This window comes from Hemicordylus capensis, chromosome 1 (genome assembly GCF_027244095.1).
Source record: "Hemicordylus capensis ecotype Gifberg chromosome 1, rHemCap1.1.pri, whole genome shotgun sequence".
Classification (NCBI taxonomy): Eukaryota; Metazoa; Chordata; class Lepidosauria; order Squamata; family Cordylidae; genus Hemicordylus; species Hemicordylus capensis.
In genome coordinates, this window is record NC_069657.1 from 85,468,469 (window position 1) to 85,493,052 (window position 24,584).

Below are 24,584 nucleotides of genomic sequence, written 5' to 3' on the forward strand. Positions count from 1 at the left end.
GATAAGTTGCCCAAGAAAAATTCTTCCATTTAAAAAAAAAAAAAGCTTGTTAATCTTCTCATTTGTCATGTATTAAACATTTAGTAAAATGTTTACTTTAGCATTGGAATTTCTGAACTGATAGCATGCCACACAGGGAACGTGCAGTTCAATGATGGAAACTGGAAACTAGCTTTATATCCTGCAACAGAATTATTTGAGAGAGAGTGATATCAAAGCAGTGGAGTTTTCAAAACTCTCACAATAAAACTGAAACAAGAGTCTAACTATTGTAATCTTCTTTCCTGATTTCCAGAACTTTTTGTATACGAAGCAAGATGGCTGATGAATTAGAAATTAAAACAACTTTATGACAATATAGTACACTTTATGCATTATGGGAGGAAGTTTTCATATTTTAGTACATAAAGCTATGTAACTAGGGCAGTTCTGTTTACTGTCCCTTTGAATTTCTAAGTGTTTGCTGACATGAACAGCCCTTGTTTCCTAAAATACAGGAACACTACAGATTTATAGAATAGGATATTTGCTGAGGGAGCCTTTTATTAAAAAAAGTTTTCTTTTTATAGTGTAAGGCTACAGTCCTGTTCACTCTCACCTGAGAGTAAATCCCATTGAGGCCAGTGGTCAAAAGGATTGAGCTGTAAATCACAGGATGCATTTCTTCACAAGGAAGCAAGGCATAGCATTAACTTAAGTAATTGGTTGATTGGTTGCTGAAGCAAATTGCTATGTGTTCCCCTTCTTCCTCTTGCTATTTATCAGAATGCATTTTATAAACTTATTGTTGTAGTATCTGTATTTATACTTGCACTGTCTTTCTAAAAGAATGGATTTTTCAGGCAACAATACTAAAAGTACTAGCTAGAGGGAGTCATTACTCTCAGTTACAACTATTGCATGAATAAGGAACTGAAGAATCCCCCCCCCCTTTATTTTTGATTGCGAAGATGCACAGAACAAAAATACAAAATGTGGTATTGGGAGAGAAATGAGGGGAGAGAAAAAAGGTGATGCTTCCATATTGCAAAACACATCCTCTCAGCAAAGAAAATCACAGGAAGAATTCTTAATATCTGTTCCCTATCTTTTCCACTCTTCCAACTGTATGGCAAGTACTTTGATGGTGGTGATTAACAGGGGAACACTGACAGATTGTAAAAATGTTTTGAAGAAGCCTGCTTAAAGGAAAACTTTGGTCCTATAATTAATTGTGTTTTACAGAATGAAGCAAGAATTTTCATTTGAGAGTGCAGCGGCTCTATTTGTTTTTAATATGAAAAAAAAAATCTAGAAGAAAAGTGGATCCACTGGATTAATTCCAGGATAATAGGACCTAGGCTGAACATCAGAAGTCCTTATTTTTCTTTACTTGGGAGATGGTACATGACAAATGAAAATATTTTCATATATTATATTTATTTATATTTAATGGTAGAACTTTTCTTGGGCAACTTATCTTCTGATAGGATGCACTAGTCCAGATAAATGAGGGTGAATTGAGGGCTGAAGAGCCAAAGTATCAAGGATCACCACTTAAGACAGAGTTAGATAAGATGAGTTTTAGACCTCTTCCTGACCAATGCTTTTCACAAAGCTTTTTTTAATGGCTTCCACAGATACACCAGAAAATGCCATTCAATTAGGGGGTGTGAGGAATCTATCACAATGGTTAGTTTCATTTCTCCTCAGATATAAATATTTACATTCTTTAAAAAAAAAGAATATTGTTTAATTTTTCTTTCAGCGTGCAGTTAATCTATGTAATTCTCTGCCACAAGATGTGGTAACAGCCATCAGCCTGGATGGCTTTAAAAAGGGCCTAGAGAAATTCATGGAGGACCAGTCCATCAGTGGCTACTAGTCAGCTGTCTATGGGCCACCTCAGATGGCTTGCTTCCCAAGAGCCTCTTCCATTCAAGGAAGGAACTCTGCTTGTACAAAGAGAAGAGGGGGAAAATTTTCCCAGCTCCCTGCACTCTTCAAAAATCTGCTCTTGATGCTCCAAACCTCAGGATTACATGTTTGGTGTCCACAGGGGGCTGCAGAGGGAAGGGCAGATCATCAAAAATTGCCCCTCTTGTGTAAATGGAACTTTGTCCTTGAATAGAAGAAGCTCCTGGATATAACCCACTGTAAAGTGTGAGCAACATTCACCATAAAGCACAACTCCTTGCTATGAGTATTAGTTTATGTACAGAAGAACATGAGATTCAGGAGCATGCATGGTTTGCTATGGGAAGATTCAAATGTCCAATAAGAGCAAGCATTTCTCCTTCAGTGTGCTTACTGCTATGGCTGTTGTGGTCTTTAACAGAAAACAGCTTGGTACTGACAAATTTGTGTGTTTTCATTATGTTTTCAGTTTAGGTCCAATTGCTTTCCACATTTTGCCATTTGAGGCTATGGACTAGGAAAAAATGGTACAGGTTTTCCCTTGGTAATGTTTAATGATTACTGCTTGGATGTTTATTTTTACCTGCAATGATGAATGATACAAATAAATGCCTTCAAAAATTGCTCAGGACTGGAAATGAAAACAGTGACATTCTACATTGCAAGTCATAATGGTAAAGACAGTATTCTGAAAATTAAGTGCAAAAATGCATTATTTGCCGTTTCTATAGATTATCTGTAGGCCTTTAAACATACACTCACATTTTTCTGCTGTTATCAAAACTTCTATTTTCCCCTGAGTAGGAGATCCTCATCAAGGGTAGTGGACTGCGCATGCCCGAGACAGAACTGGACCATGTCATGTGATTTGATTGTAGGCAGAGCTGCCTCCCAGCCCCAGTTCCATCTCCCTCGGGACAGGATGCTTGGAGAGAGCTCTGACCGTTTACTCCATTGCTGGTAGCGTCTTTTTCTATTTTCTCTTACTCTCGCCCCCTCTCTCCAGCTCCTTTCTTAGTTTGTGCAAGGGTGGGAAGAGAGTCGGGCTTCATTCGGTTCGAAATTCTAGAGTTTTCAAATTGCCTTTTTTCAGTTTCCATTCGGTCCTATTGGCTTCTCCAGATCACTCTTATCTTTGATTTGATCCTTTTCTCATGGAATTAGTTCACGCTGAAGAGCTTATTCAGGGCTCTTTGTCAGAGGGAGCTTTGCTGCCGCAGAACTTGGGCAGCGCTAAGACCTCCCTGCCACTTAACACGGCTTCACAGGGAGCGTTCCCAGTGCCGCTTTTCTCTCCCGCCCATGCCTCGGCATCCGGGGCGATGGAAGCTGAGGCTTCAGAACAGCAGCCTGCTAAAGCCCCTAAAAAATCTAAGCACAACGGGGGCCAGGCTTCTCCGAAGAAGAGGAAAAAGCGCAAGGATCTCCTCCTGAGATTGGAGGGCTGCAAACGCATTAGCGAACGGCTGCTCATTCAAGCCGTTTACAAGCGCTTGAAAGCGAAACTCAGCAAAAATGGTGCCAAAATGGCAGGTAGCTCCAAGAGGCCCGTTTTAGAGGTGGACGACCGGAGCCCAGTGGGCACTCTCACCATTCCTCTGATCTGTGAGGGCTCAGCGGTTGAGGGGGAACCAGCTGGCCCGTGCATTCCCTCCCCACTGTTGGATTCTTCTGCGCCCAGCAAGGATCCCACGAGCAAGGAGACTCCAGTGAGTACCGATCCCTTCTTCTCCAGGGCCACCCAGTGGCTTAGGGAATTCTTCCGAAGGGAATTTGTCCTAGAGCCACCTGTGGCTCCACTGTTGGAGATACAGACTCAATCCCACCCCATGGGGAACCCTCAACCACAGCCCGTGGACCCTTCCACTTCAGACATAATCCCACCCGCCTTGCCTCTTAACACAGCTCCAGGGGAGGTGCCTAGAATGCCTCGCAATAGAAGAGGTCATGATAGTCTTTCCTCTTCTTCACCTGACTCCAGCCCATTCTGTAGAGCTATTCCATTGTGCGAACGGGGGTTCTTTATGCCCAGGTCCTTGCCATGTAGGGGCATACGCAAACGCAGAGTTTCTTCATCTTCCTCCTCTTTGTCCCCTCAGAGGGACAAGAGACCTAGGCAAGCCAGACCACCACCAGGACCCATGCCTTCGAACCCCTTTCCCACCACTCCTGCTCCCCTTCCCCCCTAGCTCCCTCCTTTGGTGACCCATATTCCAGTCAGACCAGCACCCTCTGACATACCGCCTCAGCCTTCAGAGAGCGACTCTGGGCACTCCATTTCCCTGATTCCATCAGGGCCCATGGGCTCAGATAAAGAGGGGGAACTATCTGAAGAGGAGGTGGCCCCTCCCATTTCTAATTCTACCAGACTTTTTTCCATAGCGGATTTCGAAGTTTTACTGACCAAAAATAAGCGCACAATTAATGATGTCTCTCCTCCTGAGCCTACGCAACCAGCCTCTACTCTCGATCACCAGGTTTTTCCATCATCGGAACCAACTATGCCTATAGTCCCCTTTCCTCCCCTTTTCCAGAAGGTGATGTGTGCAGTATGGCAACGCCCAGCTTCCACCAAACCAATTGGCAACATCCCTAAGAAACATTATCATTTACCCACGGACGTGTCTAAGTTGTTAGCCACATTTAAGGTGGATCCGCCTGTGGCCCAATTGGTCTCGGGGACGATACTGCAGTCCGAAGGGCAGATACAATTAAAGTCCCAGGAGGATAGGCGCTGTGACACCCTTCTTAAGAAAGTCCACGACGCCTCCGCCACTGCCATAAAGATGGCCACTACCAACTCCATATTCGCCCGAGCGTCCATGCTGTGGGCCAAGGAGCTGGTCAAAATGGTCCCTCCTGAGCTTCCTAAATTACAACAAGGCATAAATAAAATGGCCAAAGCAGCAGCCTTGACAGCAGATTCTAGCCTGGACTGCATCCAGCACTCCTCCCGAGCCATGGTAGCCGGAGTGGCTATTCGCCGCTCGCTCTGGCTCAAATCATGGAATGTAGACTCTAAATCCAAATTGGCCTTAACATCAGCTCCCTTTGCTGGAACAGACCTCTTTGGGCCAGCCCTGGAACTGGTCCTGATTGAAACACAGGACAAAAAGAAGGCCATGCTTTCCTCACGTAGGGGAGCTAGGCAGTCCTTTCGGGGCTCACGTTTCTCCTTTTGTCCCTATGGGCAACTCACCTCACAGGACTATGCAGCTAGGGATGTCCGATTCCAACCCTTCAGAGGTTCCAACAGACCGCAGTGGCGACAAAGGTACCGAGGTAATTCCAGAGGCTCCGCACCCAAGTAGTTTAATACCCCCCACTCTCAGCGCAAACAATGACGCCATTCCCGTGGGCTGCAGGCTGTCAGAGTTCTGCACTACCTGGCTCTTCACGGCCTCCGACGCCTGGGTAATAGACTTTGTCTCCCATGGTTACGCCATGGACCTTGTCCCCCCGCCCCTCGTTTCCACCCCACTCCCAGGTCGTTCAACCCTATCAAACATCAATGGATGCTTTAAGCAGTGAACCACCTGCTACAGATCTGGGCGATAGAGCACGTTCCATCTGCGCAAAGATTTCTCGGCACATACTCCATTCTGTTCTTAGTCCCAAAAAAGGACAGCTCCTGGAGGGCTGTCCTCGACCTCAAGACCTTCAATCGCTTTGTACAGAAGAGGAAAATTTCGGATGGAATCCCTTCATACCATAAAGGAGGCCATTCGGCCAGGCGACTACCTGGCTTCAGTGGACCTGTCAGAGGCCTACCTGCACATTCCGATCAGAGCACATGACATAATGCATCTGCGCTTCGCCTACGATTGCAACCACTTCCAGTACCATGCCCTGTCCTTCGGCCTGTCCTCAGCCCCGAGGGTGTTTACAAAGATCATGGTCTCGCACATGTGCCTCCTGGGAGTGAATGTCCATCCTTATCTCGACTACCTGCTCATCCAGGCACGATCCAGGGAACAAGCCATCAAAGATGTCCACATGACGGTGATGGTCCTTCAGGACCACGGATTCATAGTCAACCCAGAAAAGAACTATCTCGTCCCGACCCAACGGCTAGTACATCTGGGAGTGCTGTTTGACATGGCACGGGACGGTCTCTCTTCCCGAGGACAGAAGAGACAAGATCACACATCAGCTCCGCCCTCTCCTGCGAGAAGACAAGGAAGATGTCATGGTCTTGGCTCAAGCGCTGGGATCAATGATAGGATACCTAGACTGTTCCCCTTGGGCCAGGTGGCACTCATGACCGCTCCAATGGGCCCTACTGCCTTGTCAAGACATCATGGCAGTCACACACAAGACCATCACAATTTCGCAGCGAGTAAAACAATCTCTGCACTGGTGGCTGTCCCTGTCTCTCCTTGTAGGGAGACCCTTGGTAGAACCCCGCCGCACGATACTCACGACGGATGCATGTCTCTTGGGTTGGGGGGCACACTGCCAGGGACAGGTAGCACAAGGCTCCTGGTCGATAGAGGAGTCCAGACATCTGATAAACTGGCTAGAGCTCCGAGCAGCCCACCTTGCACTGCTTCATTTCCACCACCACCTTCAGGGTCAACATGTTCTCCTCAGGACTGACAATGTGATGGTCAAGGCACATGTCAACCGGCAGGGGGGCACCAGATCAAGACAGCTGATGCAGAAAGCAGGCCTCATCCTTCACTCGGTGGAGAACAACGTGCTTGCCATCATTGCCGAGCATCTAAAGGGCAAAGATAACAATCTGGCAGACTGGCTGAGTCAGCAGTCCCTCGATCTAGGAGAAGGGTCGCTGCACCCGGAAGTCTTCACTCAGATGTCCAGGATCCTGGGTCAACCATTGGTGGACCTGTTCGCCTTGCCAACCAACCACTGGCTTCCCCACTTCATCTCCAGATACCACTCTCCCCTTGTGGAAGCGACTGACGCTTTCCACTCTGCGTGGCCGGGCGGTCTACTCTACACCTTCCCCCCCACTCCCATTATCAGGAAAGTCATCAAGATTTCTCTGACCTCACCACCCTGCCACCATGGTGCCTTCTGCTCCATCCCAATCTGCTGCGTCAGGTTCCCCTCCTCCCCGCCAACCCACAGTGGCTCCAACTCTCTGCCTGGAGAAAGCTAAAAGCAAAGGGGTATTCTAAACCAGTACAAGGTACCATCCTAGCCTCCAGGAGGCCTTCCACGAATCGCATATATCAGGCCACGTAGTCGGCTTTCTTACGATGGGCACATTCACACAAGAAGGACTCCCTTGTGGCACGAGTGCCAGAAGTCCTCGCCTTCCTTCAAGCGGTTCTGAATCTTCATCTCCACCCTAGTACCCTCAAACGGCAGGCCTCTGCCCTGGCCTCGGTTTTGAACATCTCATCCTCCTCTGCCGGCCAGCCAGCGCTTCATCCTCACGTCTCCAGATTCCTGTGGGGTGCAGCCAATCCAGAACCGCCTCCCATCAAATGCTTTCCCTCCTGGAACCTGAATCAAGGGCTGAATGCACTCACAAAGGCTCCATTCAAACCCATCAACTCCATTCCACTTAAAGTACTGTCCTATAAGGTTCTGTTCCTGGTGGCCATCACATCTGCCCACAGGGTTTCAGAACTGGGTGCTCTATCTGCAAGGAAAGAATTCTGTACCTTTCAGCCGGGTGCAGTTAATTTTCAGTTAGATCTGACCTTCCTACTTAAGGTCAACACCGTTTTTCACAGGTCTCAGGTTATCGTGCTTCCATCTTTCTGTCCTGCTCCCACACATCCCAAAGAAAAGTTGTGGCATAAGCTTGATGTCCGTAGGGCCCTACGGATGTACATACGCAGAACCAGGGATATCCGCAAGTCTGATGCGCTCTTTGTTTCCTTCCATCCTCCATGCCTTGGCAATAGGGTGTCCAAGGCTACCCTGGCTGGATGGATACAATCCTGTATCCTCCTGGCATATAAATCCTTATAGCTGCCTCCTCCTGGGCGGTGACTGCCCACTCCACCAGGAGCGCAGCAGCATCAGCATCCTTTTCAGCTCTCATCCCCTTGGCAGAAATATGCAGGGCCGCGACTTGGTCCTCTATCACGCCCTTTATCTGCCATTATAAAACTTCTAGTTTTTATGAAGCTCAAGCGGCTTTCGGCCGCACTGTCTTGCAGCAAGTTGTATAGTTACATTCTCCCTCCCAGTGACTGGTAGTTTAGCTTGGGCATGTCCCTTGCTGAGGATCTCCTACTCAGGGGAAAAAAGAATATTGGTCTTACTGTGAAGGGTTCTTTTCCCCTATAATAGGAGATCCTCAGGCCCTGCCCGGATGTGTTTTTTCTTTTTTCTCGGTCACTATTCCGGGATGGGGGTCAGGTCCGGCAGAGTTGCCGACTCTCAGGGTTAAGCATACAGGTCTGTCTTCTCCTGTGATCTGTCATCCGTTTGTTACTATCTTCTATGGTGTCGCCTTTTTTCTCTTCTAATTTTTTTTTTTTTTTTTTGGTAGGATGCCTGACACACACTCACTGAGCTCTCTCCACGGACCTTACCTTTCCTCGCTCGTCAGCTCTGGAACTAGGGCTGGGAGGTGGCTCCACCTACAATCAAATCACATGACATGGTCCAGTTCTGTCTCAGGCATGCGCAGTCCACTACCCTTGCTGAGCATCTCCTACTACAGGGAAAAGAACCCTTTACGGTAAGACCAATGTTCCTTTTTTACTCATGATTCCTAGCTAGGTAACAGGTTTTAAGCAAATTTTTGCTCTGTGCTTATCAGTGTGTGATATTGACCTGAGTTTCAAAATTCAAGAAAACATAAAAGGAGAAAGCAGCATCATGAAGAGTGTCAATTTGATGATGTTACAGAAGCATTCCTGAACAGTTATGTTATACAGATTTAAAGTACAACAATGTCTGCATGTGGTATGTTATAGACTTATCAGATGCTATCTTCGGAGGTTTCCTTTTAATAACCAGCTTTTCTTTGTAGGAAATGTGCAAAAATGAAACACCCAAAGTATTTTATTTGGGCATCTAATATTTAGACTCTTAATTAGCTCCATGATACACCTGTACTGCTGATACAAGGGGCCAATTTTGCTATTGTTTGACAGAAAGATGACTGCAATTCATAGCACATTTTAAATATCTATCTTTTAAAGGTTTGCTTAGTTGGACAAGGATGCTTTAGCAAATGCTGCTTGTCATGACAATACTTAATTACTCTGATCAGGTATTCTGATATTCATTAATTTCCTGAAGAAGAAAAGACTGCTTCCTTCCTGGGAAGCATGTGGGAATTTCTGCTCTCAAAATCAGAATTGTAATAGGGGAAAATTATGACCTTGAAGAAAAGGAAGAGCAGCAAGTATCAAGTGACTGTAGCGGAAGGCTAAGTGATGACTTAGCAGTTGTCCAACCTGAGTAGATTACTTTTGTTTGCTTCCCTCCCCACCTTCATAACACAAAGCTAGTAGGAAAAAACATATATTATCATACACTTTCTTATATACTTTATTTCTGACATTTCCCCCTTTATTTAGTAACTTTTCTTCTGATAGAAGGTGCTTCAGACATTTCTTGTTTCTAACATGGTTAGAATACAGACCAACAAGCATGCATTTTTCTAGCCAGGTGAGGCCAATAGAACCCATAACCAAGTCCAATCAGCTTTATGAAGAGCAGTAGTGTTAGTGAAACTGAAACTCTGCTCTTAGTCTAAAGAGTCCGATTGTTACTTGAAGGGAGAATGGAAGTTAGGACTAAGGAAGATGGATCAAGTAGAATGCATTGCAGAAGTTCTGGATTGCTGGTCATAGCTGATGACAAAATAAACGTGATTTGACTGAGGCATCAGATTAAAATAAAATAACCTTTTGAAAATTTATTCACTTTTTAAAAATAGTGATTATGTTCTTTGCTTTTCTTACAACCATAGGAGAGAGGCTGTTTTCACAATTTTACACCTCTAATAATTAAAAGTATTTTGATCTAGAATCTAACTTTTAAATAAACACTTTGTCAGGTAGTTCTTGTTGCATACATACTGTTGGCATGCTCATCTGTTAATTGCTTCTTATTTGACCACAGCTGAATATCTGGTGAAACTAAGGATGTTGCTCTGTAAGTGACAGTTTACCTTTTTATTTCATAAAGGAGTTATTTCTTTGCAAGGGCAGGAGTGAGGTTGTTTATCCTCTGCAGCAGTCAAAGGCAAACCTAGCAGCATGGCAAAATGCTGGTTGCAGAAAAAAAACACCCCCCAAAACCCTATGAGTTAAATGCAGCAAGTGAGTCATTTTAAATTATGGCAAGTCTGGGAAAACCAAAACCATTCATTTGGAAGTATTATTTTTTAATTACCTTTTTAACCATCTTTGTTAGGTAATGATTTTGCAATGCTTGAACACTGTTTGACTGGTCTGTTAATCAAAAGTTTTGTGGGGGGAGTTTTCTGGCTGATCAAAGGTTCAACCTTTTGTGTACACTTTAAACTATTTTCTCCTGCTTTGAATACATGTTCTTCCTTCCTACATTTACCTCAATCCAAAAAGACTGTAGATTAGAGCTTCCACTGTTATAAAACTCTCATAATTGTAGAGACCGGGGTGACCTTTCTATGAGGCAGAGGCAGGCGGCTGCCTTGGGTGAGGAGAGGCCATCTTCTGTGAAGATAGATGCGGAGGGTGGCAAGTGCCAGTCCTCTGCCACCATGAGCACCGTCCCACATGCCTCCCTGCCACTTGCTGCTGTCGTTCTTCCTGACCCCACTGGGGCATGCTGTTGATTTTTCTATCTTCAACCCACTGGGGATGCCTCTTTCTCTGGATGTTTTGAGCATATTACGCCAGTGCTTCTTCAGCTGCACTGGCTCCCAGTCAGTATGCGGGCCCAATTCAAAGTGCTAGTGTTAACCTTTAAAGCCCCAAATGGCTTGGGACCAGGTTATTTGTGAGAGCGCTTTGCCCCGTATGTCCCAACCTGGGCATTAAGATCTTCTTTTGGAGGCCCTCCTCTGAGTGCCCCTGCCAAACAAGGTGAGGCAGGTGGTTACTAGGGAGAGGGGCTTTTTGGTGGTTGCACCCCATTTAGGGAATAGTCTCCCAGTGAGGTTTGCTTGGCTTCATCACGTTCTTTTAGATGCCAGGTGAAGACCTTTTTTTGTTTACTCAGGCTTTTTAAATTTTCAAGTTTTTATCTGATTTTAACTGATTTTTAAAAATGGTTTTGTATGTTATTTTGTATTTTCTTCCCCTCTCCTCCCTTCTTGGTCTGTTATGGTTTACGGTGTTGTGTGTTTTTATCTTATGTTTTAACGTTGTGTTGTAAGCTGCCCAGAGAACAGTTTGTTCTGGGGTGGCTAACAAAGTTTATTATTATTAACTCTAATCTTCTTACCCCACATGAACTAAGAATACACCTGCTGCCACTGCCTGGCTTGGTGGCATGGTCTGAGAGTGCTCGTGTGCTACTGCCACTGCTTTTGGCAGTATAGCTTAAAAATGCTTAAACACCTTCCTGCAGATAGTGGGATGGGTGGGTGGTGGAGTCATATTGTTCTTTGACTTAGTCAGCACACCATCCCTGATTATTGTACTCAAATTCTTGGGTGAGTATTACCGTGTAAACCCAAACATTCTTTAAAAGGTTCATTCCACAGTATGACTGTTATGATCTGGATGCATGATCACTTCAACTTGGGGATGAGGTGAACAGTTCAGGGGATGAGACAGAGTGGAAATACCCTGTAACCCATACCCTAAGTGCCTTCATGCCACTGAGACCTCCACAGTAGGGAAGTGCAAGCCAGCACCTTTCCTAAACCAGAAGGCTGACTTGGAAGAGTTCCCAAGGATCTGCCAGTCCTAGTAGAGGATTTAAGAAATTGGACAAAGCTCCTTTAAGAAGCAGCCTGGTCTGGGGAAAGGCTGGAAGCAATTTACTCTGTTACTTTTTATGAGTTGCCCAGGCAGTCTGCTTTTGGAAGCTGCTGGAGCAGCATCCCATTTAAGTAAGTTGCCATACCCAGCTGTTATGGTCTTGCTTGGAGTTAGCTGAGTTCTGACTCCTTTGTCCTCTTAACTGCCCAAGGTCTGTGTAGCTTCCTGGATCCCTATTTTGGCAGACACCTTGGCCAGCCTAGAATGTGATAATGACCAACGTGTGTGTGTGTGTGTATGTTTCCATTCCGTAGGGGTGTGCACGAATTGTGGTTTGAACAAAGGTTCAGTGCCATGGGGAGGAGAGCAGGTCTTTACCTGCTTTCTGCTGCCTCATGCAGCCTCCTGCTGGGGCGGTGCTTGGCCTAACTACCCCCATGCGGCACCTGCATGCATACAACACCCCTGCATTCCTGGACATCATGTATATGCTGGTGCTGCATGGGGCTACTTGGGCCAAGTGCCGCCCCATCAGAAGGCTGCATGGGGTGGTGGAGAGCAGATAAGGACCTGCTGTCCTCTTTCTTAGAGCTCCTGCTCCCTGCGATGCCGAACCGTGGTTCATGCACACCCCTATTTTCAAGACACTGTTTCCACTCTTGGAAGATGATACGGTTCTTTTTCAGAATAGACAAATTGATACAGTCCTACTAAGTGCTACAGATGAGTAGCAAACTCTGTAGTAGGATGCTAGTGTCCTGGATCCACTTAGTGCCTGTTGTCTAGTCTAGGTATTAGATTACAGCTCCCATCACTTTCAGCTTTAAGCTGAGATTTTAGAATTAATCAGGTTCTTGGATCCGTACTTTGTTATTGAAACCTGCTTCTTGCTTCCAATCTAAACTTATTAATAGGTAGCGAATGTCTATTCTTTTACCATGGTCTCTTTCAGCGTAAATAAATCTTGCGTCTACTTTAATATTTTCTCTTCTGCTGTATTTATAGAGTACATTCATATGGTTCACTGTGGTTTTGATAAATAGACTCTACTCCTTCCACCACTTCTCCATAGATGGGTTTTCAACTTCTGTGATCATTTTAATTTCTTTTCCCCTCTTCTATCAGTCTGAATTAATTCTCCTTGAAATAGTCAACTAAAACTGGATGTGGCATTCCCAATAAAATCTGGTCAATATACCCCTGCTAACTGAGCAAAGAGGCACATTTTAAAGTAGTAATGCTCTTACATTTTGCAGGGGGAGAGAACTTGCATTTTGGGTGGTATAAAAATATGCTAAATAAATAAGGGGGAGAGCAACTGTCCTTATCCAAAACCAGCATAGCATCCCTTCTGTTGTTGTTGTTGTTTGTCTGTCTTATGTTTCATTTTAGATTGTTTTTAGATTCCTCATCCCTTTTGGGATGGGGAAACATCTTTGTCCCCCTGCCTCCAAGTAAACTATTTTGAACACTTTGAAAAAAATGTATACATATTTGTTGTAGTAAATATGTGTTGTGCATTGTCAGCACACAGAAAACATTGTAAGAATGCTGGCTGCTTTTTGGGACACATGAGTGATTTGGAAACCTGTTAATGAATTTGATGTAGGGCTTGGACTATATAATACTGTTCTAATACTGTGTGAATTGAGGTGCGGGCTCTCTATTGCACACTGGATTAGAAATTACATTCTAAGGCAATAATTCTTATACACTACAGAATGTAGCTAAGTTGTGTCATTTCCCTTGTGCTTAAGTGGGGTGCTTCATCAGTGACTATATTTCTTTAGTTTCCCTTTATTTTTGTGAGTCTTTACACTATAATGGAAAAGTGGCTTACTAATCCCGAATCAGTTTGGTCATGTGGATAAATCATATAAAGATGAGCTTGGGAGACCTGATTCAAGCTGTTCCTCTGCCCTTAGGTTCACAGTGATGTGATAGAGGCCACACAACCTCTTAACTACAGTACCTCGCCTGCCAAATAGACATAACAGTAAACTAAGTAATTATGTACATTCTAAATAATAGTAGTAGAAGTCTTGAGAATTTGTTACTTCTTTAAAGTCACACAGGAAAATAATTAGTTGATCCAGCAATATAAAAGGTGTCCTTTTATCCACCAACTTCTGTTTTAATATTAAATATGTCACTTCTCTTGCTGTCTGTCTAGGGTGAATTATGAATAATTTATTTGTAATGTGTGACATTTTGAACAGAGAACTGCAATACATATAAAGCCTGCTCAAAATTAGTACAATGCAAGCCCAAGCAATTTTGTATGCTAGAAAAGTATATAGCAATGTCATGGCACTGGATGTGGGCCAGAAAAGCTGGAACAGTCTGTGCAAAGCAGTATTTCATAATGGGTCACAGGTTCTTTGTGTTGGACTGTTTTACAGCCATTTAATTATGGCCAAGGTATAGGTGGCCCTTCTTCCAATTACCTTACAAGTGCCTGCAGCAGTTGATAGTGGCCCAAAGGTTCTTGACCTGGTCACAACCACATTAGTTAATGGGTCTTAGGATATGAAACAGCTGGAAGAGGTCATCCAGGGACTTGGACTGAGTTGTCAGCAATATGCAGATATCCTGAATCGAGTGGCTGGAGGCAGTGATGAGTTGGATGTGGGCTGAGATTGAATCCGGGCAAGATGGCCATACTGTTGTTCTGTAACAGAGCCAATTGGGATGAGGAGATTCCACTGATTTTCAATGAGGTTGCAATCCCCTTGAAAGAGAAAGTGCATGGCTTGGGGGTATTGCTAGATCAGGCTCTGCTTTTGGAAGCTCAGGTGGAGGCAGTGGCCAGGGGTGCCTTTGCATAAATTCAGCTAGTGTGCCAGCTGCTTCCCTTTCTCGAGGAGGCAGATCTGGTCACAGTTACCTATGCCTTAGTTACATCATGGCTGGATTACTGTAACACACTCTACATGAGGCTGCCCTTGAAAAATATTTGGAAATGCAGCAGCTAGGATATTATCTGGAGCTGCCCACTGGGACCATATTACACCCATTTTGAAAGAGATACATTGGCTGCCAATCTGTTTCCAGGTCCAATTCAAGGTGCTAGTTTTGACCTTTTAAAGTCCTTGACAATTTGGGCCCTGCCTACTTGAGGGACTGCCTGCTCAATGAGGTCCGGGGGGGGGGGGCTGGTCTGTGTTCCAACAGTGAGGGAGGCTCACCTGTCGTGCATGCGGGACAGGGCCTTCTCAGTTATTGCCCCAGACTTTGGAATGCTTTCCCGGTGGACATCTGCTCCCCAATCTCTATCACAGTTCTTAGAAAGCAGGTAAAATCTTGTCTTTTTACCGGTGTTTTTTGCTGCTGCTTTGTTTCTGCTGTGTTGTTGCTGCTGCTTTGTTTCTTATGGTGAATGAATGAATGAATCTTTAATGTTATGGCCACAGGCCAAAACAAAAGAAAAAAATTAGTTATACAGCAGTAAATAGAGTATATATGATTAAAACAGTTAAAATTAAAATTAATTTAAATTTTTTACAATATTGGAAACACAGTAGTCATAAAAATTAAAGCAATAAAATTTTAATTATATAATTATAAATTATAATTATAAAATGTCACCTGATATATTTTTAATTATAAAAAATATAATTATAATTATATAATTTTTTAATAATTATAATTATATAATTATAAAAATATATCTGGTGACGTATATTTATGGCGGCAGCACAAAATTTAGCAACATTAGATGTAATGTTGGTTATGGTTGTATTATACATCTTTTTAAAAAAATTACTTAGATTTGTATTTTTAGATTCCATTTTAATTTTTATTGTGCAGTTTTTATAGTTGTCTTTGATCTTGAGATAATACCTTGAGATTATTTTAATGAAAGGCGGTATACAACTTTAACAATAAATAAAAATACAATACCATGCTTTTGAAGATCTCCTACAAATTTTTCTCCATACAGAAACACTGAAGGTTTCTAAGGAAATGCATCCTTCTCCAAAATAGTTATGTGTAGACTAGTTTTATAAGAGGAGAGTACATCATTTATATAAACTTACAATATACTGACAAACTGATAGCTGAGGTTTCAAAAATTGCAGCCAATGTCAAGGTTTTTTTCCTATGTCAATTTTATCTCCCTGCCCTTGCCATTAGGGGGCAAATCCATTATTTTTCTGTGAATATGTGTATTGTGTATTAATCTGATTCCTTATATATCTTCTGTGGTGTTATGGTAAGTGCCCTAGTGATTATAAATTTGTATAAGTCTATCTTAAGTTGGCATTTATTTCTGAAAATGCATATTCACAAAGTAGGGTCCCAACCTGCAATTTGTAGTGGGTGGAATGAATGGTGTGTGAATGGACTTTTTCTGTTTCACTTTCCATTCACTCCTTGGTTGCCCTCTGGGAACCAAGCCCATTGACAGAGAATTGCATGATGAGTAGGAAGTGAGGAAAAAGGGAGGGATGAGTTTGTGCCTTCCTCTCACCTTACCATGAACAAAGTTTAGAACTAAATACATCTGTGCATGTTCTTACTTCATGCTCTTACCATGAGGAAAAGTAGTGGTTGCCAGTTTATTTCAAACATTTTGATACCCTGCCCTTCAGTTTCACAATTTCCACGGCCAGCTTATCTTCATTCGTATTATTAAAACACTTGCTAGTACCAGGAGCATCTTCTAGTAGCTGTCACTTCCCTGAGGAACCAGGACTTAAAAGCACCAACATGACCAATAGATCACATCTAGGCAAAGTGCAATGCAACTGGTTTTCATGACTCATGATGTAGTGGACACATTCTGCCTGTGCTACCACTGAAGAGAGCAAAGCTCTATCTACACCCAATGCTTATAGTCTTGGAAACCTCAGGAATTTGAACATGGTAAAATTAAATGAGGAGGGGGGAAGATGAAGGCTTCAGACCAAGACTTGTTGCCAAGATAAAAGATGGAAGACAGAGAATTGCACACATCCTTTCTCCCATTATTGTATAGTGCAACTTCAGAACAGCTGCTACTTCAGCATTGGCCATTTCACTGCATATTAACCGTACCCAAGAGGGAATCAGATATAGCTGTGCCTGTCCAAAACCATTTTCAATGAGGTGCAAATATTACATTCTTAGTTTCCAGAAACTCTTTAGTTGGTCAGGGATCTCAAAATTTATACTAATGTTTGTGCTTAATTTGACTTGCACATAAGCAGAACATTAAAGCAAAAAAAGTTGTTCATTTGATCAGATTATAGCATTCTGAAATGTAACTACTTAAAAATCCTCTTTTAAGAGCTGAAGTAACCTCAAAATGATTCTTGCTTAAAATGTCAGTAATCAGGTTCTTTGTGGGAGCTCATGGTGTACTTTTTTTGAAGAAAATCTGACCTGAACTTCTTAGTTAATGTTGCTTTTGAGTTCATAGGAACATAACATTTTGTAAACACTGATTTTTCCCTTTAGGATTAAATAGAATTTAGAGTAGACTGCTGTGAAGAAAGTATATTTGGCAGATCTTTCATTGTTCTCTGTGGAGCTGTTCTTGATGTAAGTAATGGACAGAATTTGTCTCTGTATTGAAACTTGTGTTTATAAGTGGACTAGTTGATTATGAGCCACAAAGCAGAACTCTCTTTCTGAACTGCATTTTGGGGTACAAGTTAAATTTTTTTAAAAAATGGCTTGTCACTAAACTAGTCATGGAAGATGAATTACAAAGGGAGTAGAATTGCTCATAGAGCTATCTCTTTGTAGTTTTTCCAGTGTGGAAATGTTCTTGTGAATTTTAGATAGTTTTGTAATTTGGCACTTGCCTTATTACCTGTGACCAATTGCAGTCTTCTGCTTTGAGCACTGCTGCCAACTTTCAGCCATCCTAATTGATGCTGTAATTTCCTGGTGTTTCAAGGTACTGGATCTTTAAATTCTGTAGAGATACAGCAGCAGGAAGAGGCAACCACAATAGCATTGCCTCTTTAACATAGCACAGTACATTTGTGGTTTATTTCTAGCTTTAAAGAACTACTGACCCTCTGAGGCTAAAAAAGAGAGGGGTTTAAATAGCACATTCAGCTTTGCCCTTGCTCCTACAGAAGATAGCTAATTAGTGGCAGCAACATTGGTGGAAAGACGAAAGAGGAGGAACAGGGTATGGGAATGGGGGCAGTTAACTACTGTTCCCCAAATAGTAATGTTTACTTTACAGATGTGTGTATGTCTATACCTGTAGTGATCAGCCATTCCTCCCCTAAAGAGTTAACCAGAAGTGAACCCTGTCCTGACTGATAGGCTGATGAACACCATCCAATCAGCACACCTAGAGAGCTGTTGGGAGGAAGAAGGGAGTTCTTTGTTAGAACTGGGGATGCAGAAGGACACATGTGACCATGGAGGATGGCTGCAGGAAGATGACTGCAGCTCTTGGGAGACAGAACTGCAGGGGCTTGAATTCTCCACAAGGGTTTGGGTGAATTCAAGAAAAAGGAAGCCTGGACTTTGGTTTCGAGAAAGTTTTAGTCAGATTTTGCGTTAGACTTCCTGTTTCTTTGGTGTGTGCTTTGTATATCCCAGAAACTGTTCTGTGACTAGCCTTCCAGCCAGGGCATTGCAAAATACTCTGTAAGCTTTTAATTGTGCTTTTGTATTTTCCTACATACCTGTTCCTTGCAACCGGGTAACCATGATTTTTAAAGCATGTCAACCCAACATCACTCAGGGTGTTTTTTGAAGTAATATTGTAACCTGCTGAGTATTTTTACCTGTAATGAAAAGCTGAGAAAGCCACAGACGGAAGCAGTCGGTAGCATTTGAATAAAGCTGTTTTTCTTTTTGTTCTTCTTTTTTTTACAAGCCTCTTGGAGTGGGTTTTTAACTCAGGAAAGTGTGAGGCTGAAAGAGTTTCCCCCCCCTCTGGTGCAAACACTCCTTAATTGGTCAACAGCTATCAGTTTTCTCATCATGTGTAGGCTTGTATGTGGGATGTTTTTTGTACTTTTCCAGTAGCAAAAGAGAGTTTCCCCTGGGATTCTACCCAAGTCGGGGTAGGGTGGTGGTGGTTCAAGCTCTGTCGATAAGTGGGTGATGGCAACATCCTTTAGAACCTACCAGAAATTACAGGAAAGCTTTAGGAGAAGCCTGAGCCGGAAAGCTCAGCAGAGATGATTCAGCATTTTTCTTTCCCTCACTTGAGCTTGCTCTGAGACAAAGGCTTTAATCTGCTACAATACACCTAACATTTGGTTGCTAGGTGGTGTACAAAATAAACAATTACAGTAAAATTACAATTTTTAAATTTAAAATTGACAACTTTAAAAAAGAATTAAAATTAAACAAAAATTCAGCCAAATGCCTGGATAAACAAATGTTTCTTCATGGCTCTCCTGAAGGCAGGCAAAGAAGTCAGACCCTGCATCTCAGCGGGGAGTGTGTTATGGAGCTCAGGAGCAGCTATCACAAAGGCCCAACTCTGAATAGCTGCCTGCTAAACTGGTAGCATCTTTAGACAGACCTCTTCAGATAATCTTAATAAGCAGTGGGGTCTATACAGAAGCAAGTGCTGTATAGATAATACCCTGGGTCTAAGCTGCTTAGGACATTGTAGGTAATTACCAGCACTTTATATTTTGCCCAAAAGCCTACTGGCAGCCAGTACAATACTTTTAAAAACTGGTGTAATATGGTCTCTTTGAATTGTTCCTGCAACTAGCTTGGCTGCTGAAGTTTGCACTAATGGATGCTTCCAAACTACATGCAGAGGCAGCCTGTGTAGAGCACATTGTTATAGTCAAGCTGAGATGTTACCAGCACATGTACTATTTTGAGGTCATTCTTTTCCGGAAACGGACACAGTTCTCCTGTTACCTGAAGCTGATTAAAAACACTCTTGGCTGTTGCCGCAGTCTGAGAAATCAGAGAGAGGCTTGGAGCCAGATGTACTTTTTCCCCTTGCAGGAGTGTAACCCCATTCAGGACAGGAAGATCTATCACATCTCTTGAGTTGTGACTCTTCTGAATTCAGCTTCAGTTTATTGTCCCTTATCCAGCCATTACTGCCGTCAGGCAAGCATTTAGGGAAGTTACACCACTTCCTGTTGAGGTTATAATGGAGAAATGGAATTGGGTGGTATGCTGCACCAAATATCCTGATGTTCTCCCCCAGTGGCTTCATGTGGATATTAAATAGCATTGAAAATCAAATGGATCCTGAGGTCCTCCATATAGTAGCTTCCACTCTGAGGATCAAGAATTTCCGATCCTGGCACTTCTCACAACTGGCTCTACCCGAGCTAGGGCAGCCCTACTTGGGTAGAACTGGTCATGGGAACAACCTTAATCTGTTTCCTCCTAAACCATGTGGATAATGAACATGATCCAAGCAATACTGCAGTCCAATCAGAAAAGCTGTATAGGTCAGCACTTCAAATAAAACCATCAGGAGATGATTGCTCACCTACACCTTCTCCATTCACCAGAGCTGCTTCTTCTCTTCTCCTCTGCTCTTCACCCTCTCCAAGGACATAAGGAGGGAAATGGGAAGTTCTCACCAAATGATTTAAAATTTGTGTAATCTTTCCACCAAATGGGGTCATCAAAAGTGGCATGCATAGCAGAACAAAAGGGAAACTTTGTGCAACTTCACAAAAGCATCAGGAATGAAGTTAAAGGTTGTTTTGGAGTTGGCCGGGAAACCTCTATCTACCTTAAATGAGTTCAGATCTTCATGGTTGGATGAACCACATCCTAGGGTACTAACAAAACTTGCTGGTGAACTCTCAGAACCTCTGTCTATTGTCTTTGAGAAATCCTGGAGAACAAGAGAGGTGCCACAAGACTGGAGACAGGCTAATGTTTGCCCAGTCTTCAAAGAAGTAAAAAATTGAGAATCTGGGAAATTATAAACAGGTCAGACTGACAGCTTTTATAGTGTGCTTTGGTATTTTTCCTGGTATAAAAATCTACATATTTTGAATTGAAGGGTGGGTTCTCACTACTTGCATGAGGCTGCCTGACCAGGAATTGAGAGATTTGTGAGCCATGCACACTCCTGATTTCTGGTCATAAGAACCAACCTTTGGTGATGGCAGGTTGGCACTGTGCCAATCCAAGGTTCAACCAGGATCAGTAATGCAGAATTTGATCTAAGGTGGCTGATCCTGGCTAAATATTGCTTTTGGTATGATGCCAACCTAACACTGTCAAACATTTCTGGGTTTTTACCACTGGAAATCATGAGCATGCATAGCTGGCAGATCTCCTGATTCTCAATCAGGCCTTCTGCAAGTTGTGGGAACCTACCCTGCCCAAATAAAATACAACAGAGACAGATGCAAAGTTCTGCACATGGGTGGGTGGGTGTGGGGTAGCAAATGCACAGGTATAGGATGGGTGATACTTGGCTTGGTAACAGCACATGTGAAAAACATCTTGGAATTGCAGTCTATTGTGGGCTGAACACGAGTGAGTAGTGTGATGCAGCCCACCCACCCCCACCCCCACCAAAGGCTAATGTAATTTTAGGCTGCATTAACCGTACTGTAGTTTCCAAGTTATGAGAAATAATGGTTCCATTTTATTCTGCATTTAGTCAAACAGCAACTCTGGAGTAGTGTGCACAGTACTGGGCACTGTATTTTAGGGAGTAGCCAAATAGGAACTATTATTACTATATTTATATACTGCTTTTCAACTAAAGTTCTCAAGGAGTTTACACAGAAGAATAAATAAGATAGTTCCCTGTTCCCAAATGGCTCACAGTCTCAAAAGAAGTATAAGGTAGATATCAACAGTACCGTAGCCACGGGAGGGATGCTGTTCTGGATTTAGAAAAGGACTGTTGCTTTCCCCCGTTTAATGTAAGAGAACCACCACTTTAAAATTTGCCTCTTTGCTGAGCTAGGAGTGTTTTCACACTCCTGGGAAACAAGCCTAATGAGGAAGGGTAGAAAGAACTGAATATGTTTATCCTGGAGAATAGAAGAATTGAGGGTGTGTGGAGCATGATACTACTCTTAAAATACCTAAATGGTTGCCATATAGAAGAGGGCAAAAGCTTGTTCTGTACTGTCCCAGAGGGCAAGATTATTGTAACTTAAGCCCATTAACGTTACAGATATTTGTTTGGTTGATATTTATTAGTAGAAATAGGAACTTTTCATCCAAATTCTTGTATGCTAAAATGTTATCAGTTAGCATTGTTCAGTCTGCCATTCTTTCTGCGGATTCTCTCTTCTTTTTTTAGTTTCTTGAATACACTGTCTGTTAAAAGGATATTGATTGAAAACTAAAATAGAAAAGAGCCTCCTGTTTCATTAAATGAAACTCATTAGGATGTGGATGGAAAGATGAATTCCCTACAGTATTTTTTATATAAGTTCATTTTTGTAGGTTACAAGTTGCTTCAGTAGTGGGTTTTTAAAAAACATGTTGATTCTATCAAGATTAATGCTGTGCTGTCATTTGATTTAATGAATCTAGTTGATTTTTGTTTTAATTAAATGAATCAGGTAAGCATGTAAAACAATAATTCAAAATATACTTTTTAAGGTGAGTTGAAGTAGGCATTATTTTAGAAGAGGAAGTCCCCCTTCTCTTTTATGCAGGAGGGGATATCTTTCCTAAGATGATGCTTGGCATCTGTGGCCTTTGGAAGTACTTGCCTTCTTTTAATCTGCCTAATTAATTAAGGATATCTCTTTTTAAAAATTCTATAAACATTAATTAGTTGATGTTTTAATGAACATTTTAATCTGGTTTTATGTTTTATCTGTTAAATTCTTGGTTTGTTTTATATTGTAAACCACCTGGAGACTTCAGTAGTGGACGGTATACACATTTATTAAATAAATAAAATGCTTTTAATTGGTTTAGTCTGACTGATCAACTAAAGTTGCAGTCCTAGCTACAATCCGTCTCTGAGCTGGATTTCCATTAATGTTATAGGTATTGGCCTGTCAACACACACTTTTTTTTAAATAGTGTAACAAAGATGGGGACACATTTAAAAGTGCTAACTACATAAACAAATCTCCCTCATTTACTTGATCCTACTATAAATTGTAGAAGACCTAACATATTTTTGAAATGCAGTTTAACATTCTAGCTGTGATTGATCTTCCTTATTTTTTCTGCAGGCACTACTACTGCCTCCCACATTTCTAGTCTGAGTGTAGGCTAAATTATTAGAATACTGTCCTCTGAGACATCTAAGTAAAACATTAATGTTGGAGCTGTTGTATGGCAATACAATGTTTCCAGGTCAGCAGCACATAAACAGTATAATATGCAGACTGGATTTTCTTAAGTCATCATTTTGATTTAAATATTCATACTTCAACAGGAGGCAAAAGCTTGCTGGCTTATGAAAGTGGGTCAAGGTTTTTCATTTTTAAGTGGCACTTTTGACCATTTGTGATGTGTGAATGCTGCCCAAGGCTTGGGAAATTGCTTGGTGTGTGTTTATCTACTTCTGTCGTTATTCACTCTACTATTCGGCAGATATTTAAACTAATTTCTTTGTAAGAATGAAGTAAGTTGCAAGGAATATTCATCCACTCCATTTTCAGGATAAGGGGACACATTTGCAAGAGATAGTTGTGTTAGTCTGTTGCAGAACATACACATGAGTGTGCACACGCACACACACCAAGCATATTGTGGCATATTCATAATGCACACATTTATCATGGCATGAGTTTTTGTGATGCAGAACCCTCTTCGGCTCTGATTTACAAAAGCCTATGCAGCAGTAAAGGTGTTTGATTTGAAAGAGTCTGCTGTTACATCTAGAGTTGCTAGATACTGTGCTGTTGCCATTAATATTCGTCGGCAGATGATTAATAAGGGAATTTTATTGTTTTAATCTAATTTATAATATCTATTTTATTGTTATTGATACATTGTATCTTAACTAATTTTAAATTTTTATTTGCTGATTTCTGGTTCTGGTCAGTGACTGTAACAATAAAGACTGACTGACTGACTGAAAGTGTTACAAGTTGCTTGGTGGTTTTTTGGTCAGTCATTTGTGCCATACATACAGAAAATAGATGTGGTGTTGAAACATTGTCTACATTGACAAAATTAAAACTCCTTTGCCATGCAGATATGAATGCACAGATATGTTCACTAGCCAACAATCAGAACCTTTCTCTTTCTAATCCAAACTTCTTGTTTGAAGCTCATGTATGTAGAGTGGCTCAAATATAATGAAAATGTATAACTTTAAAATGAAAGTGTGCATGCATGCATCCGTACCCAAGCCTTCCTTGGGAAAGAATCCCATGATTGGGGGTGTGCCTGTGAAAAGGTCTTCTTGACAGCTAACCTAACCTGGTATAGGCAAGAGGTGCAGCAGGGCCTAAGATGGGTCTCTATGTATAGCATTGTTTTGCAGCATTTTGTTTGTTTGTTTGTTTATTTGATTATTTTTATACCGCCCCAAACCAAAGTCTTGGGGCGGTTCACAATAATAAAACAATACAAATAAATAAAACATTAAAATCAATTAAAACTCCAAAAAGCTGCCTAAAACGAGAACAATTTACACAATTTAAAATCACAAAAGCTAAAGGGACTGGTTAAAAAAAGAGTCTTCAAAGATCTTTTAAAAACCGCTAGAGATGGGAAGAGTCTTATATCAGCGGGAAGCGCATTCCAAAGTCTCAGAGCGACAACTGAGAAGGCCCGTCCCTGAGTGGCCACCATACAACTTGAAGGTAGCCACAGACGGGCCTCCCCTGACGAACACACCTTTTGTATGTGCAGACCCTTCCTTCTTAAGAATAGGTCTAATAATTGCCTCCTTTAAACAAGGGGGCATCCTGCCCTCCCTCAGAGAGGCATTAATAATTGCCACCAGGC

The 24,584-nt window shown here is 42.2% G+C and overlaps 1 protein-coding gene across 7 annotated transcripts in view; it reads left to right on the forward strand.

The window, feature by feature from the left end:
* Positions 1-24,584, forward strand: part of PHF21A (PHD finger protein 21A) — a 282,942-nt gene that overhangs the window by 98,852 nt on the left and 159,506 nt on the right. The window contains exon 3 of one of the 7 annotated variants that reach the window (XM_053285535.1): positions 17,190-17,273. The exons of the other annotated variants lie outside the window; for them this stretch is intronic. The gene's annotated coding sequence lies outside the window, so the exon portion shown is untranslated. The remainder of the gene's footprint in view (positions 1-17,189; positions 17,274-24,584) is intronic. 7 annotated transcript variants of the gene reach the window in all.